This window comes from Protopterus annectens, chromosome 17.part0 (genome assembly GCF_019279795.1).
Source record: "Protopterus annectens isolate FY-2018-M chromosome 17.part0, PAN1.0, whole genome shotgun sequence".
Taxonomy (NCBI): Eukaryota; Metazoa; Chordata; order Ceratodontiformes; family Protopteridae; genus Protopterus; species Protopterus annectens.
This window is the reverse complement of record NC_056751.1, coordinates 362,688,393-362,705,376: the sequence shown is the minus strand read 5'-3', so window position 1 is coordinate 362,705,376 and position 16,984 is coordinate 362,688,393. Positions and strand designations below refer to the sequence as shown.

Sequence of the window (16,984 nt, the reverse complement as noted above, 5' to 3'; positions counted from 1 at the left end):
GAAGCCTCTAGGAAATGAATCTGTCCCTCCAGCATGTCCTATTTATTTTTGTGCTGAGATTTAGATCCCTGGAGCGTGTAGCTCTAAGGGACTTGGATTTTTTGAGGTGGAGCATGTCCATTAATTCTGGGTTTGACATGGCTTTGTACGTCAGGCATAGATTGCCTCTGAGTAGGCGGTAAGCAACTGAGTAGAGCTGGAGTTTCTTTAGTCTGTTTGTAGCCCATGATCCTCTTGGTGAGGTACTTTTGGGGTCTCTCCAGTTGCTGCAGGTGTCGGGGAAGGTACATCCCAAAAGGGGCATTGTATTCAATTATGGGCCTGATGAGTGACGAGTAGAGGGGCACAATGACCTCTCTTGATCTAGATGCGAACCCTTTCGTGATAAGGTGGGCTATATAGAAGGTCTTTCTAACCACTTTGGCAACGTGATTATCAAAGGAGAGATTACCATCTAAGTTGGTCCCCAAATCTCTAATTACTTCTTCCGTACTTAATGGATTACCACCTATGTGGTAATTTGTGGGCACCTTGTTTTTCCCAAAGGGGCTGACTATGCACTTTTTAGCATTTAACTTGAGGCCTTGGCTCTGGAACCAAGCATCCGTCTCTGTGAGACCCTTTTGGAGGATGCTTGTGTCAGCTGGAGATTTGATTATGGCCCCCAGTTTGCAGTCATCTGCGAACTTTGTCAGCCATAATTCCCCCGTGTTAGCTTTAACCTCAGAGAAGTATATACCGAACAAGAGAGGTCCCAGAACTGAGCCCTGTGGGACGCCACTTGTAACTGGTTTGGATTCGGACATGGCACCTGCGATTCTGACCATGTGGGTTCTATCTCTGAGCCAATTTGCAACCCATCTTGTGATATAGGGGTTGATATTTAAGCTGGTAAGCTTATTTATGATGCCCGAGTGGGGTATTGTGTCGAAGGCTTTTGCGAGGTCCAGGTAGGCTGTGTGGACTACCTTGCCCTCATCTATGGCTTTGGTAACCGTTTCAAAGAAATCAACTAGATTTAAGAGTCAAGATCTGCCCTTAACAATGCCGAATTGGGTAGGGTCCAGTGTCTGGAGGCTCCCAATGTCTTTGTTTATGAGTTCCATGATAATATGCTCCATAGCTTTACAGACTAGACTAGTCAGGCTTATGGGGCGATCGTTTCCGGGGTCCGTTGTGGCACCACCTTTGTGGAGTGGGACCACTGTAGCTGTACGCCATTCTTTGGGTACATATCCTGTAGTAAGGCTAAGTTTGAACAGTGACTTAATGTGAGGGTTCAGTTCTTCTTGGAGCTCGTGTAAGACACAGCCTGGGACACCGTCCGGTCCCATAGATGCTGTGTTTTTTGCTTTGGAGAGGGCAGCTTTCACCTGTGCATCTGTGATGTCAGGGAGGTTACATTCAGTTGGGATAGGCATTTGCTCCTTTGGGGGGGAAGGGGGGGGAGAAGTTTGCGCTGAATCCATCTGCCAGGATGTTGGCGATGTCTGTAGGTTCAGTATATTTTGTACCGTTATGCAACAATTCAGAGCATATCTGGGAGTTTCCGCCCATGTTCCTGACATAACTAAAGAAGGCCTTGTGATTATCTTTAGTGTCTAGGGCAATTTTTCTTTCGAAACTGGCCTTTGATGTTTTTATGAGGGATCGAAGTTTCTTGCTAATACTAATCAGAGATGCCTTCCCTTTTTGGGATTTTGCTCTGTCATGTAGTAGCTTCCTCCTTCTGTTGTATAGCTTATTTATGGCCGGGGTCCACCAGACCGGTCTCCTGTTTTTGGAGGAGTGAGTCTTGGTTTTATTAGGGATAGCACGATCCATGCATTCCTGCAGGTGCTCATAGAATGCATTTGTAAAGGATTCTGCAGATTGGGCTGTATTATCCTCTGGCCCAGGGGCTTTGAAGGATTCCACCTCAGTCTTGAGAAGTGCAAAGTTGGCTTTTGAGAAATTCTTTACAGTGATTTCCATGGCTGGGGGTGGGGATGGGATATGGATGTCCAGGGAAATTTGTTTATGGTCTGATCTTACCAGTGAGGGGTTTACCTCTGGTGTGGAACATAGAGTCCCCATGTTGGTGATGACCAGGTGCAATATGTTGTTCCCTCTTGTGGGAGTGGTGACCAGTTGTTCCATTGCGTTAGAGTTTATAAATTCAAGGAACCATTGGGCGAGGGTGTTTGGGCTTGAGTAGTTTTCCCGGTCAATGTTTGGGTAGTTGAAGTCACCCAATAACATAGTGTTTGGAGAGACCTTCATATTCTCCAGTGTTCTCAGGAATGCCAAGTGGGGTTCCTGTAATAGGAAGGGTGTTCTGTAGCAGGATACAAACTGAAAGGCAGTTTTGCCCCCTGTTAGTTGCAGCTGGATGGTTTCCGATGCTTCGTGCAGTGCCACTAACCTGGAGGTGTAGGTATCTTTGATGAATATAGATACTCCCCCCTCCTTTTGTGCTTCAGTCCGAGTTTTGGGGCTGAAACGCATGTTATGAGTTATAACCTGGTAGTGCTGGTGTTCTCTCAGGAGGCTTGAACCAGGTTTCTGTTACTGCACAGACATCTATTTTCTCCATACTGAGGAGAGCCTCAAGTGCGTGCATCTTGAGGTTTAGACTTCTGGCACTTAGTAGCATTACCTTTAGTTTTTTTATCCTTGAGTTGTCTATGGAGGTGGGTTTGTCCTTTGAGCCTTGCCTAAAAAAGTCACTATGGGGGTGGCAAGAGCCTTGGCCAGTATACGAAAGCCTAAGGGTGACAGGTGCAAGCCGTCCCTAGTGAAGCAACGTGGCTCGTCGAGCATGTCATCCCAGGCTGACAGACACTGGATCCCCTTTGAATGACACCAATACTTTAGCCAATTGTTGAAACTGATCATTTTGTCTTTATACTGTGCCATCATTCTTGGTGAGGCAAGATGCTACACAAGGTCAGGGTCATATCAGCCTGGGCTACATGGTCAGAGAGCTCCTCTATGTCTCTTTTCATGTAGTCCAGGGAGGTACGTCTCAGGTCATTCACACCAGCATGGACAATGATGGAGTCATACTTGTACTTGCTTTGGAGTGACCTGAGTGCTTGCGTTATGTGGCGGATCCTGGCACCTGACAGGCAGCTTACAGTGACCTTCTCCTTGTTCAGTCTGGTGAGCGGGACGTCAGTATGCCGGATAATAGAGTCCCCTATAACAAGTGTATTTGGTGTGTTGTTTGGCCTTAAGGGCTGTAACTGTGAGGCACAATGATTTGGGAGATATGTGATCCGTGGGTATTTTTGAGGGGTGGCTGTTGCTTGGATATCTGCTTAGGAGGTCTTTGCTGTTTAGGCAGATTTTTATTTAGAGCCTCCGAGTATGTTTTTGTTTGTTTATGTGTTGGGTATGCAGATGCAATAGGTCTGTGTGAGACTGGATTTGTGGTGTGGGTGGTTACCTTTTCTTCCTGACTTACTGTGCCAGTCTTGGGTTGAGAGAGCTCTGCCTCCAGTTTGGCTGTGTAACTGCATCTCTTACATATATTAGAGTTTGTTGGAAGGAGGAGAGGGTTGTCTGTGTACATAAGGTAATTGTAACATTGCCTCAAAATTCCCAGATTCACCAGCTGGACTGGAGAGTAACCTTGAAACTGACCCTTGGACATACCAGATTAGTATAGGGAACTGGTTTTTTACTCATCAGATTAGGGAAGGGGACTGATTTTTCACTTGATCAGGAAGGACCAATCGAGAGCCTAATACTTATGAGAAGTCAAGGAGGGTGTAGTGCTTTAGTTAGTTAGTGTTTCCTTTTAAGAGCTGAGCAAGTGCAGGGCTTTAGAAAGAGAATAGAGTGATTACTTTGAGAGTTTGAACAGTTCTAAGGGAAAAAGTGAAGAGCAGACTTTGTGGAGCCTGGAATAGTTTAAACCTGTTTAGGCGGCGCTGCCCGATGCTGCTCAGTGCGCAAAACCGTGCAAAAAGAGAGTTGTAGGGTTTTAAGAGAGAGATCAAGGAGTTTAGAATTGACCCAAAATGGCCAATAAAACTACAGCTTCTAGGTAGTAACCACTCCCCCAGGGACAGGCAGGCTGTTCAGTGTTAACCACTCCCACTGGTGAACACAGAGACTTCCCTTTAGCCCAAGCAAGCACTGGCCTTCTAGAGACTTCCAAACAGTTCAGAACAGCAAATCTGTAACTGAACTTTCTTAACTTTCAGAAAGTGGGAAAAAAGCAAGATTTTTTTTTTTTTGTAGTTTAAAGGTAGCAGAGATACACAAGCAGCAAAATAATCACAACAGTGCAATGAATGACCCCACACTTGAGTGCTAGGCCAAAATCAGGTAAAATGCAGTTTTTAGAGAAAAAAACTATTTTAAATTAAGTGCAACACAGGAAATGCAGAAAACAGGCTCTAGATGTGTTCCAAGTACTGTTACTGTTACAGATATAAACTTTAGCAAACCGGAAAATGCCAAAAAGTAGGCGGCAAAGCAGTAAAACTCAACAAAAAATCAGAAGAATATACTTAAAATCACAAAAGTGGCTCCTTTTCTTCTCTCAGCATTTTCTCCCCTTGGTAGGTGCTTCAGCAACAGCTAGCAAGCCTGAAAAGACGCCAAAACCATGAGGCAGCCGGGTTTTAAGAGAGACAGATCAAGGAGTTTAGAATTGACCCAATCTTAAAAATACGCACCTTAAAAATACACATACAGACAATTTCAGCATATTACAAGACTAAAAAACATAGATACCAGCACATTAATCATATGATTGCTAGTAAAATTCAGCAGGATATCTATGTGTACATAATACATCAACAATAACCTGACAAAAAATTCCTTATATTATAGGGGTAAAAAACATAAATACCTATACATTAATTATATAAATGCTAGTTAAAATCCAGCAAAATATATATTTATCTAAACTCCATTAACAATTACCTAACAGAAAGTTTTGTTGACTTCAGAGTGGGCTTAACGGAAGCCCTTTCATTCAAGCCCTTCCCTCTGTCAGCTGTAAGCCTCAGTATCCGTTTTACTTCTCTACTATCTGTTACATTCCTTATCACCCTCCCGTTTAGTAGGTGTTACTGCATCCATCACCAAGAATTTAAAGGAATGATCATCCCCTGATGTTATAACATGCTTCGAAAGGGCATTTGTCACGGATTTGACCCTAATGTTATAAATGTGCTCCCTTATTCTATCTCTAAACATGCAGTACATCTTGCCAACATAGAAAGACCTACATGTTGTTCAGATGGCAAGGTAGACCACATGAGTGGTCTTACAATTGGCGCTGATCTTAAAAATATAATGTTGACCTGTATCCAGATGTATAAAGCTCCCTGTGGTATTGCGTTTATTTTTAAATAGAAACCAAGGGTGGTCCCCCACCACATTCCTCACACTCTGATCTGTGGTCAAAACCCACCAGTTCTTTTTAATGATATCAGTAATAGATCTAATATCCATGGTGAAGAACAATGGTACCTTTAAACCCCACTGAGGAGTCTCTCTCGTTAATTGATCATCCACAACCACTCTTGCAGAGTAATATGGCTTTGCTCTATCTTGTCTAAGTGCATCTATACCTAGAAGATTCTGTTCAGTTTCAGAGTGGCTGTAACCTCTAGCAGCTAATCTGTCTTTCAAACCTTCCAGTTCTCGTTAGAAACCTTCATATGAGGCATTGAGCCTAAAGGCTCTCATTCCTTGTCCCCTAGCCACGTTCCTGAAAATATACTGGGGGTGCATACTGCTTCTATGTAATAGGGTATTCCTATAATAATGTTTGTGATGCACCCCTGTATTAATTAGTCCACAGTTCAACCTTTCCACATAGACATCTAAATATTGTACCCTAACTGGGGAGAAATTCATGGTGAACTTTAAATAATCAAACTTCTCATTCAGCATGAATAAGAATCTCTCTAATCTCTAGTGGTACCTGCCCATACGAGGATCATCGACAAAATGTCGGTAAAAGGTAACATACCTCAGATATAATTCCATTTTAAATCAAGTCTCTTCCTCCCAGAGATCCATAAACATGTTAGCTTAGCTACTGGCACATGAAGTGTCCATAGTTATATCATCACACTGTAGGTAAATGCGGTTATCAAAAGTAAAAGCATTATTCTCCAGTATCGTTTCAAGGAGCAAACTTATTAAATCAACGTGTTCATTACAATAGTCACTGTGATCATGCAAGTATTTCTGCACTGACTGAACACCTATAACATAGGGAATAATGGTGAATAAAGACGGAATATCAAGGCTGACAAAATAAAATTAAAAATCTAGATATGTAGAGTTACTGTACTGATATAAGTCCACTGAAAACTGCTTTGAATCTCTTAAAATGTAACGGTTACTATCTAAAATGGGTCGAAGACACTTTTCCACTTGCAGAGAAAAGGGTTCAGTGACCCATCCCCTACCCGCAACTATGGGTCTCATGGGGGGGGGGGGGGGCATTTTTATGGATGTTAGGCAACCCTTGTATGGAGGGTAGTAATAGAAAGTCAACTTTCAAAAATGTATACATTCATTTTTTAAAAGGTCTTCCAACATAAACAAAACTCTACTATATGGGAGATGTATCTGGTCTAAACTTGCAAATAGAAGCATTCATCATTTAACATTATTTGCATACTCTTTACATAATCACATTTATCCATAAGCACCATTGGACCCCCCTTTGTCTGCAGGTTTAAAACACTACACCCTATTGTCTAATACTGGTTTAATAGGGATATTGTCATTTAAACCTGGGGGGTTCGTAGCATTTAATAATAGATGCTATTTAACTTCCTTCTCCTATAATAGGTGTTTAATGTTACCTCCCCTAAGGTTAACTGTGAGACTGTCTATGATAGCAAATTTAAATGTAGAAACAAGGCATTATTGGTATTCTGCTTACTAATTTGATAGAGATGTTCATAAATTCAATTTTTTAAAGTTCTATCCGTCTTATCAATGTAAAGTCCGGGGCATGTACAACATTTAGCTAAATATATTACATGTGTTTAACTGATCGAAGTATTAGTATAGAGTTAACTAACAAGGGTCTGTGTAAGCAAAGTTAAGTAAAGCATAATAATTTTAATGAAATACGATTTTTAGGACATGAGTAGTAATTTTTATATTGTATTTTATTAGACTTTTTTTACACTTTTTAGCAAATATTTTAGTTAATTAGTGGAATTTGAAGGTGTGTTTCTTAGTTATTTTTACTAGCGTACAAGGAAGGGTAAGGTTTCATATAAGTTTCCCCACTAGCTATACTATTGTTTTAAGAGATCATGTATTTAATTAGGGAGTTCCCAAAGGGAATGATTTTATTGGTTAATATAGCATATTTAAATGTGTCTGTACTAGTTATGTTTGATTCTGATGATGTTCACAGTTTAGTGGACGAAAGCGCTTAATAATATTAATAAAATATCATGTCTTAGTGAAGTTTAGAAGTTTGGACCGGTCTTCATTGTCCTTGGATTACCTAGTGCTTTGTGAGCTTTTTTATTTCTTTTTGTGATTGTGAAGTCGTTCTACAAAACGGTGATTTATTTGGTTTTATTTTATATTTGATAATTTTCCTTGCTCACACTTGCACTGCCAAGTATGTAATATGCACATTAAAAAAATACACTTAAGATATTAATTAGTTGGTCAAAGCATGAATTTTTCCATTGAAGTGACATAAAGTAACATGTAGTTTGTTTTATTTTTGCTATGGATATTTCTTTCTTTTTCAACAAATTTCATTTACATGTTATATTTTATTATTGTCCAGTTGTGTGCACATACAGTTTTCCAAACGAAATATTAATCCACAAATTGATAAAATTAGCTTAACAAAAATGTGCATCATTGTGCAGAATGTTTCAACTCTGATTTAAAACTAGATCAGCAAGTCTGAGCTTTCCAACTCATTTAGTAGTTAGCACTTACACTACTCTCCCCTTCCCTTTAAGGCAGAAGCCAAAAAAAAAAAAAAACATAAAAAAACTACTGTGGGGTGTGGGGACTGAGGTAAGGGAGTCCTATAAGACCTAAATAATGGGACCCTATCATTGTTAGGATATCAGATCTCTATCAGCCCAAAGGTAATTGAATTCTCGTGTCCATCCCCTCAGCTGTTTGATCATTTACTAGAGATTTGGGTCAAAGATGTATAAAGCACTGTATTTAAACAACCTTAGAGTGTTCTTACTCTGTGCTGTCTGCCCATTTATTAGAATGATTTTCTTGTCTCCTCCTTTTATTTACCCAAGATTCTTTGTACTGGATTTCTTTTAATACTAACTCCTTAAAATCCCCTAATTTTGAAGAACTGTTAGTTTTCCAGAGGTGAATAATAATTTAAGGCTCTGGAACAGACTTCCCATACATGTCAAGAAGAGCACCTCACTGTCCCTCTTCAAGAGAAATATTGATGAGTGGTTGGGTAATATAAAGTTCACCCCGGGGATCACTCCAGTGGCTGTACTTGACAGAAGCTCTGGGAACTAACGTCGGGTGACATGATGCCAGGGCACTTCTATGGGCTAGGCTTGTAAAGGCTTCAGGGCCATTAGCCTAGTACACACCGATGAACCTATGAACATCAACAATGGAAATAGTTGCTGTAGATAATAAGGTAATTGAAGTGCGTGTTCATACACTGAAAGAAAAAGTTAAAGGATAATCATATGCAATTGCTGCCTGTAGTCTTGCAGTTTATTGCAGCTCTTTTCCAAGTACAAATTTGTTTCCCTTTAAATCTCAAACAGTAGCCGTGAAGACATAAGTAGAAGCTGATTTATCTGTGGTATAGAAGTTTTTATATAGACATTGACACAAAATATTCTAAACCTTTGCACTTGAAAATGAGCATATTCTATCCCAATGTTCCACTGACATATCCGTTTAAAGCCTACTTATCCAGGAAGATCTGATTTTGTTTAATGCTTCTCTAATCAGCCCTGACAGTGTCCTTGTAGCTGCTACCAGCTTTCTGCATAATGGAGAGGTGTTCCTTTTCTGTAGTAAAAATTTAACTACGTACTTTGGACCATGACAGTCACTTCTGCTACTATCTGCAGCTTCATTGCAATGTGGAGAGGGTCAGTGTCCTGTAGTCTAGGGATGTCTGCCAGATTAAATACTTGCTTGACCTGTTTCCAGGACATCCAAGTATTCCTTTGCTGTATATGTTCCCAGTATTTAATCTCAGTTTCAGTCTCAAAGCCCTTTGTCTTCCTTGTTTAGTGATCTACTGCACTCCTGGAATTGTAGGGGGGAGCAAAAGTATTTCTCCATGGTTGTATCTACAGATTCACCATATTTCTATAGAGAGTTTTCGTTGCTGGAAGCAGTTGCTCCATGGCTTTTAAAAACAGGCCAAAATGACAACTCCATTTGCCATGGTCTGCGGCAGTCTTTGGCCATTACCTTCTGCTCCAAAATGGAATTTCTGTCTGAGTTTCTACCACTTCCTTATAGAGTGTTGGGTTAGGGACTCTGTCCTTTCTGATCTAATGGGGCAGAGAGTTTCCCTCCGACCCACAGGGCCAATGTCCCTCCCAGGTAAAGTCCCTGGCAGTGTTAATTTCCCAACAAATTCAGTAAATGGAGTCCCTGAAAATGTTTGGTATAGGTACAGTGACAACAGGGGGGATAAGGAGATTAATTACATGTATTCCCTGGTCACGCTGCAGAGGAATCTCATTCCAGTGATGTCTTCACTCCTAATCCTGTTTAGAAAGTGGCCAACAATTTTGTGGACAGAACTTTCATTTGTGAGCTTAAACCAAGACTTCCAGATATCCTATAGTGTTCTCCCTATTAATTTATTTACTAACATTTGATTACCGAGAAAAGTGCAGTTGGGTAGAAGCCCATTTTCAGCTGAGGCCCAGAAAGAAAAGCTTGAAATTATTACAAAACATTTTACAGTCTTCAAAAATAAAACAAAAACATCTGCAGTTAAGTAATTATAACACGTTAGACATAATAAACATTGGTTAAAAAGTGATACAAGTTATATGACAATCATTTAATATTTACAGAAATTTTATACAGTGTTTAGAGAAATTAAAGGTAAGCTAGTGTAATACAAACAAAATTACCTTATGAAGTGAAGGAAAAACAGGTTTAAGGTATATTTAGAGAGAAAGTCAGGAAGAGAATGTAATAGAAGTAAAAGAAATAAGTGAAGAAGGGAGAGTAAAGAGGTATAATGAATGAAAAGGTGCTTGTTCACATTTAGGGGTATAGTTTATCCTGGTTTTGAGCAAGGACAGAGACAGATGTTAGATAGGAAGTCTTTCAGAGTAGTTTTGAACGATGGGAGGGGAAGGGTAAGGATACAGGTAAGGAGTTCCAGACCTTAGCAACCTTGAACAAGTACAGACAATGCCCAGCAGACTCAATAGGTTTGTAAACAAAAAGGAGTTTTTGGTCACTGGATCGCAGTGACTTGTATAGTTGTGTAGAATGTTTTTAGAGCTGGATAGGCGGAGGGATGCCGGATAATTTTATAGGTGGTAAGAAACTGTATATATGCTAGTTGATGAGGGAGTTCTAACCAATTTAGACTTTTAAGTGCTATACAGTTTCAGTTACAGTACAGTTTCAGCTGAATTATCTAACGATCACTCTACAGACATTTTTTTAACATTAAATGTGCTTCTTTCAGTGGTATGCCTCTCTTCTAATAATTCCTTTATGCCACACATAATTGTTTATCTTTATAATATGTCAGGTAGGTTATCAAATTTACAGTTTGTATTTTTTTTTAATTCAGTAACATGCTCATTTGTACTGTCTGTTAGACCTTGTGTCCTTATGAAGAAAAATCTGAAACTTCTCCCATAGCACTACAGTATTTTGTCTCCCCAACCTGGAAATGTCTATGTGTTATAAGGGCTCTGTGCTTCTTCCCCTTGGCATGCAGAAACTTTGTACAATGTATGTTTTCAGACTTCTCAGATATATTGCTTGCAGGCAGAAACAAATCAAATTTGTAGAGCCATAGTTTCTGTTTTTCAGACCAGATGCTCTGCAGACAGATTACTTGGAGACTGTCATATATGCCTTTAAATTCTACTGTCTAGTATTCATGAAGAATAGTTATATAATTCCATCTGCTACCATCAATGGGGACAGACAGCTGTGGTTTCATGATCCACACCACTTAACACAAATGAATATGCAAGTACAAGTAGCTTTAAGTGTATGGTAAATCCATACTGCTAAATAGCATAATAGTCAACACCTGACACATGCAGGGGGCATATGTATGTCTCCCAAATGTGCAACAAAATCTACAAGATTTAAGATCTTTGCCTGGAAGTGAATACATAGATATTTTTATACCCCAAGCAGGCCCCAAAGAATCTTTCCTCAGATAGACAGCAAATGTTGGAGTTGTGATAGGGATGAAAGAGGTAAATGGCAACATATTTTCTGGGAGTGTAAAGAGTTGGCTAACTTTAAATATTCCCTGCAGACTTCTCTTTCAGAAATGCTGGATGAGTAGATTGGAGTGACTAGGGAAATTATTTTTTGAGCTACAATAGAGTTAAAATTGCCTAGACATAGTAAGGCCTTGCAGAGTCTAATTATGATGAGTGCCAAAAAAGCAGTTACTAGAAAATGGAAATCAGAGTCTAAACCAAGTTTGCTAGAAGTAATAAAGATAGTCACAGAGGTAAAACAACTGTAACTGAGATCTTTAGAAAAGGGTAAGAGTAAATTACATAGGAAAAATGGGAAGTGTGGAATCAATACATGCAGGGGAGGAACGAGGTTTAAAAGAAGGCAGGTATTGAATGAGCTATGTAGTGGCTGACTGACGATGACTTGGATATATTATAAGTGATGTATAATGTTTGCAACTATAGTTGTGTCAGCACCGTTTGTAAGTTATAATGTTTGCAGCTGAGATTGTGCCACTGTGATTTATTTTCATTTATATAAAGGTAAGACTGCCTGTGTCACACATGATAATTTAATAAAGATGTTTCCTGTAAAAAAAAAAAAAAAAAAAAAAAAACCTGAGACACCCAAAAAATTTAACACCATCTACCCGAAGAGCAGTTATAATCACTGGCTGCCAAGGATCCCAGCCACCTAAGTTTGAGGCTAGTGTCCTACACTGCAGTGTTACCAACAGTGCTTTAAACCTGAGCATGATTGCTTTATACACACACACACACACACCATTTCCTTGTCTTTATGGTCGTTCTGCTACCCACCTACATCACTCTAGTACATCAGGAACACAATTGCTGTTTATTTGTAAATAAGCCCAGTCATTAAGTATTGATATAATGGCAGTAGCTTGGGAGGTAACAGTTTGAGAGGAGGTAGTCAACACTTGAGAAATTACTAGCTTTAACCAAGTCTTGACAGCACTGTGTAGTATCACCAGCAGAGGGATTCATACTTCATCTGTTTCCAGATATGTAGTCCACTTGTGCAGCTTGCAACCAAAGTAAAACTGAGTGTAAAATTATTTCTCTCTTTAAGAGTCTCAGCCAGAATTTCCCATTTGGTTTGTTTGTAATATATTTTTCCTATTTCCACATTTAAACTCTGGGAGATGGAGGTCCAAATAAGGTAATGCACTCATTGGAACTATAGGCAGTGTGAAGATGTCCACATTTGAGAATCAGATGTAGTTTCAAACAATCTGTGGGAACAAAGTTTGCACTCCACACAGTCTTTTTTTTTACATTCTATACTTAATATATTTGGAAGCAGAAACTGCAATTTTATGGAAAAAAAAGCATTTACATTCAGATTAATAGAGCACTTTTAGCCTATCACTGGTATACAAGATGTGTTTTTTTCCAGTTTCCTTAGCTAAAGTTTCAGATAGTGCAGTACTGTACAGAAAAAGGCAACATTACATGCATATGAGACTTGGACTGCGGCTGAAGTCAGTATATTCACAGGCATATTAGAGGTGGGTGCAGAGGTGTTGTATATGCTGTTTTATAAAGTAAAGACATTATTTCAGTAGTAGTTAGAAACTATTGTGGCCATTTTATAAAATAAGAGTACTTGTTTCAGTAATTCTTTATTTGTAATTCAAAGTTTTATTTATAGTTATCACTTATACTGTATTAATTAAGTCTTATTGAGTTTTTGGAGTTTATTCTCAGAGAGCAATTTCATGTTGAGAGTAGTATGTTAACATTTTCTCAAACTGCAACCCTAACAAGAAATTATCATTACCCATTTTTTTTTTTTCATTTTCCCTTTCTTGACTCTGTTCTTGTAGGATGGTGTCCCGGGCTGCATCCTACATGAACTCCAAGAAGAGCTAAACCCAAACATAAAACTACTGTTCAGTCTCAGTCTTACTACAGGATATGTACCCAAAGAGTGGCATACAGCAGCAGTGGTCCCTCTCCACAAAGGTGGTGCCTCAACGGATCCTGGAAACTATCGCCCCATAAGCCTGACTAGCTTGGTCTGCAAAGCTATGGAAAGGATCGTCATGGACCTCATGAATAAAGATATTGGGGACCTACAGACACTGGATCCTACGTAGTTAGGCTTTGTTAAGGGCAGATCCTGCATCTTAAACCTGGTTGATTTCTTTGAAACAGTCACCAAGGCCATTGATGAGGGGAAGGTGGTCCACACAGCCTACCGGGACCTCGCAAAAGCCTTCGATACAATACCCCACTCGGGCATTATAGATAAGCTCACCAGCTTAAATATAAACCTCTATGTCACTAGATGGGTTGCAAACTGGCTCAATGACAGAACCCACATGGTTAGAATTGCTGGAGCCATGTCAGACTCCAAACCAGTTACAAGTGGCATCCCACAAGGCTCAGTCCTGGGACCTCTCTTGTTCGGTATAGATTTCTCGGAGGTACAGGCCAACACGGAAGGACTGTGGCTGACTAAGTTCGCAGATGACTGCAAACTGGGTGCCATAATCGACTATCCAGCCGACACAAGCATCCTCCAAAACGGCCTCATAGAAACAGACAACTGGTGCCAGAGCCATGGCCTCAATCTAAACGCCAAAAAGTGTATAGTCATCCCCTTTGGCAAAAACAAAGTGCCCACAAATTACCACATAGGTGGTAATCCATTAAGTACAGAAGAAGTAATTAGGGACCTGGGGACCCAAGTTGATAGTCTCTCATTTGACAACCACGTGGCTAAAGTGGTTAGAAAAACATTTTATATAGCCCACCTAATCATGAAGGGATTCACATCTAGATCAGGGGAGGTCATCGTGCCTCTTTACTCATCCCTCATCAGGCCCATAATTGAGTACAATGCCCCTTTTGGGTTGTACCTTACCAGACACCTGCAGCAACTGGAAAGACCCCAAACGTACCTCACCAAGAGGATCAAAGGGCTCAAACAGATGCCATATGCTGCCCGGTTAAAGAAACTCCAGCTCTACTCAGTGGCATACCCGCCTGTTCAGGGGCGATCTGTGCCTGATGTATAAAGCCATGTCCAACCCGGAATTAATGGACATGCTGCACCTCAGAAAATCCAAATCCCATCGAGCTACGCGCTCGAGAGACTTGAACCTCAGCACTGAAATAAATAGGACTTGCTGGAGGAACAGATTCATAACCCAGAGGCTCCCTTCACTCTGGAATAAAATCCCAGTCCAGGTTAGGCAGAGTCCCTCATTGACTCTCTTCAAGAGGAATCTTGATGAGTGGATGGGAGATCGCAGGTTTAACCCGGGTATCACTTCTGTGTCACTGTTAGACAGAGGCACAGTATACTAACCTCGAAAAAGGGCATAACAAAATTAATTTAAAATGGGTGGCGAAAGCCAAACACATTCTGGCTAGGATTATAAATGCCCTAGGGCAGATAGCCTAGTATGAACCTATGAACCTACTGCTGAGGAAATTAAATCTTAATTGGCAGAACATGGAAAACATAATAAACTTGTTTAGGTAAGCCAGTCTTTACCTGCGGTGGTGGTGCTGCGGTAGCATTGTCACCTCACAGTAAGAGGCTGTCAGGTTCGATTCTCAGCTAGAGCATCTTCTGCGTGGAGACATGCGTGAATGGGTGTACCTTCGTTGAAAGTTGTGCGTCAGGGCTGGTAACTCGGCACGTAAAAAAAATCAACTACCAATCATTAGCGGACCGGAGTTCTGCTGTGGCAACCCCTAACCAGGAAAAGCCGAAAGACAAAGGTAAGCCAGTCTTTCTTTGAATCTAGCAGCAGAGTGCCTTAAAGGAATTGTAGGGGAGCCATGAAGAATCAAGGAGGGCAGTAGTGTTAACCTCAGCAGTACCCAGAGACCCATGGGGAGTTGTATAAATGCACTCTCCACACCCTAATACTCGCTTGGTTTTCTGCTAGGCACAGAAGAGCATTAGATTTTACCACTGGAGGAGATCATAATTGTTTTGTGTGTGTGCTGTCAACAGTGAGAATCCAAGATTAAAGGTTCATTCTTAAAGTTTAAGTCAACACACCCAAAATGGTAGTATTTGCTAGCATACAAACCTCTGATAGAAAAGGCCATCCTTTATCAGTAATCCCAGGATACTGTTCTATAATGGGGGCAATCAGAGCTACATATTTTTTTCACAAGCAATGTGCGTCTTGCAGTGGACCTTGGACAGAAGCATCAGTGTCTAAATGGTTTGTATTCCAGGTGAAGTTAAAATGCTAGGTGACCCAGCAAGACATTGTCTTGAGTTCCTGTCCTTCTGTAGCTTGATAAGCCTTGTCTCACTCTGATGTTATAGAAGTAGAGGAGCCTGGAGACTGACCTATTGTCTATGCTGAAGAATGCTGTTCTCCCCTTACTATACTCCGATTTGACATGCATGTGTCCTTCAGCCTTTGACAAGGGAGATGCCTCTGCTGCTACCCACCATTCCCACATCATAAAGTTCAAGGTTGGAACACCAGAACTGCTTCTCATTGCCCTCTGGTGGCTGAATAGAGTATGTTAAAACTCTTCTACTTCTTCCTGATGAGGTCCCCGCGGCTGGGGTGATAAATGTCTCTACTTCACGACCTCAGTGTTGCTTTATTACCTTGGATTCCTCTAAGGCTTTCCACCAGAACTTTCAGAAGTGATTGGAAAAGAAGCTTTTTACATAGCAGAGATACCCTGCCAAGTGGAAGAGATTATCCATTTGGACAGAACAGTACCAGATGCCAATGTATTATTCAATCCAAGGGTCATTCAGACCTATCTTGTACATGTGTGTGACTTAATCATCAGTTATTTTATAGTTATGATGCATGTTTGAATTGTTTCTTCAAAATATGACTTTGTGAAATGCAAGATTATGGTCTCTCACTGATCTGTGAAGCAGCTCCTTAGAAGAGTTCTAAATTTAAAATCGTTTTTGAAGAATCCCTCCCCTTAGTGGCATCTGAAATTCATGATTGACAGGCTTGCCCATCATCTGTGATACTTGAAGTCTGCATCTTTGAAAATATTTTTTCTGGTTGACATCATCTCTGTTCACAGAGCCTTAGAGCCGCAGGCCCTTAGTATATCTGGGCTTTCAGAAAGATCAGGCATCCTTTCAGTTTGACCCATATTTCCTCCCAAAAGGGCATCTTAAATTGATCTTGATACTGTCCTTTCAGTTCCTTGCCCCCCCCCCCCCACAAGATTAGAAGTAGCACTTTGAAGGATGTTTACCACAGATCTATATTCCGCTTAAAGTGGTTGCAGGAATTTAGTAAGAACAAACAGCTTTTTTATATAGTTTATTTAAAGGAAACCGAGATGGCACTCAGTAAACCCTTTCAAATGCCATTACCATCTACATTATCATTTTTTCTATTATACAGCCTGGTGCCATCGTAAAATGCTAATATCAAAAGACATAAGTAGCTGCGATCTGTACTTGCTTCTCGGCTATCGGTATTGATGATGCCTTTGCCATATCCATGTGTCTCTCAGTTTAGAACTTTGCCAAGCGTTATTTCAGCTGCAATTCTAGGAGTCAGACTTTTGATACTTTTGTAAAGGACTCAGACGTC

General features: G+C 40.4%; 1 protein-coding gene across 1 annotated transcript in view; it reads left to right on the top strand.

The window, feature by feature from the left end:
• CEMIP2 (cell migration inducing hyaluronidase 2) overlaps positions 1–16,984 on the top strand; it is a 939,901-nt gene that overhangs the window by 543,001 nt on the left and 379,916 nt on the right. The gene's annotated exons all lie outside the window — the stretch shown is intronic.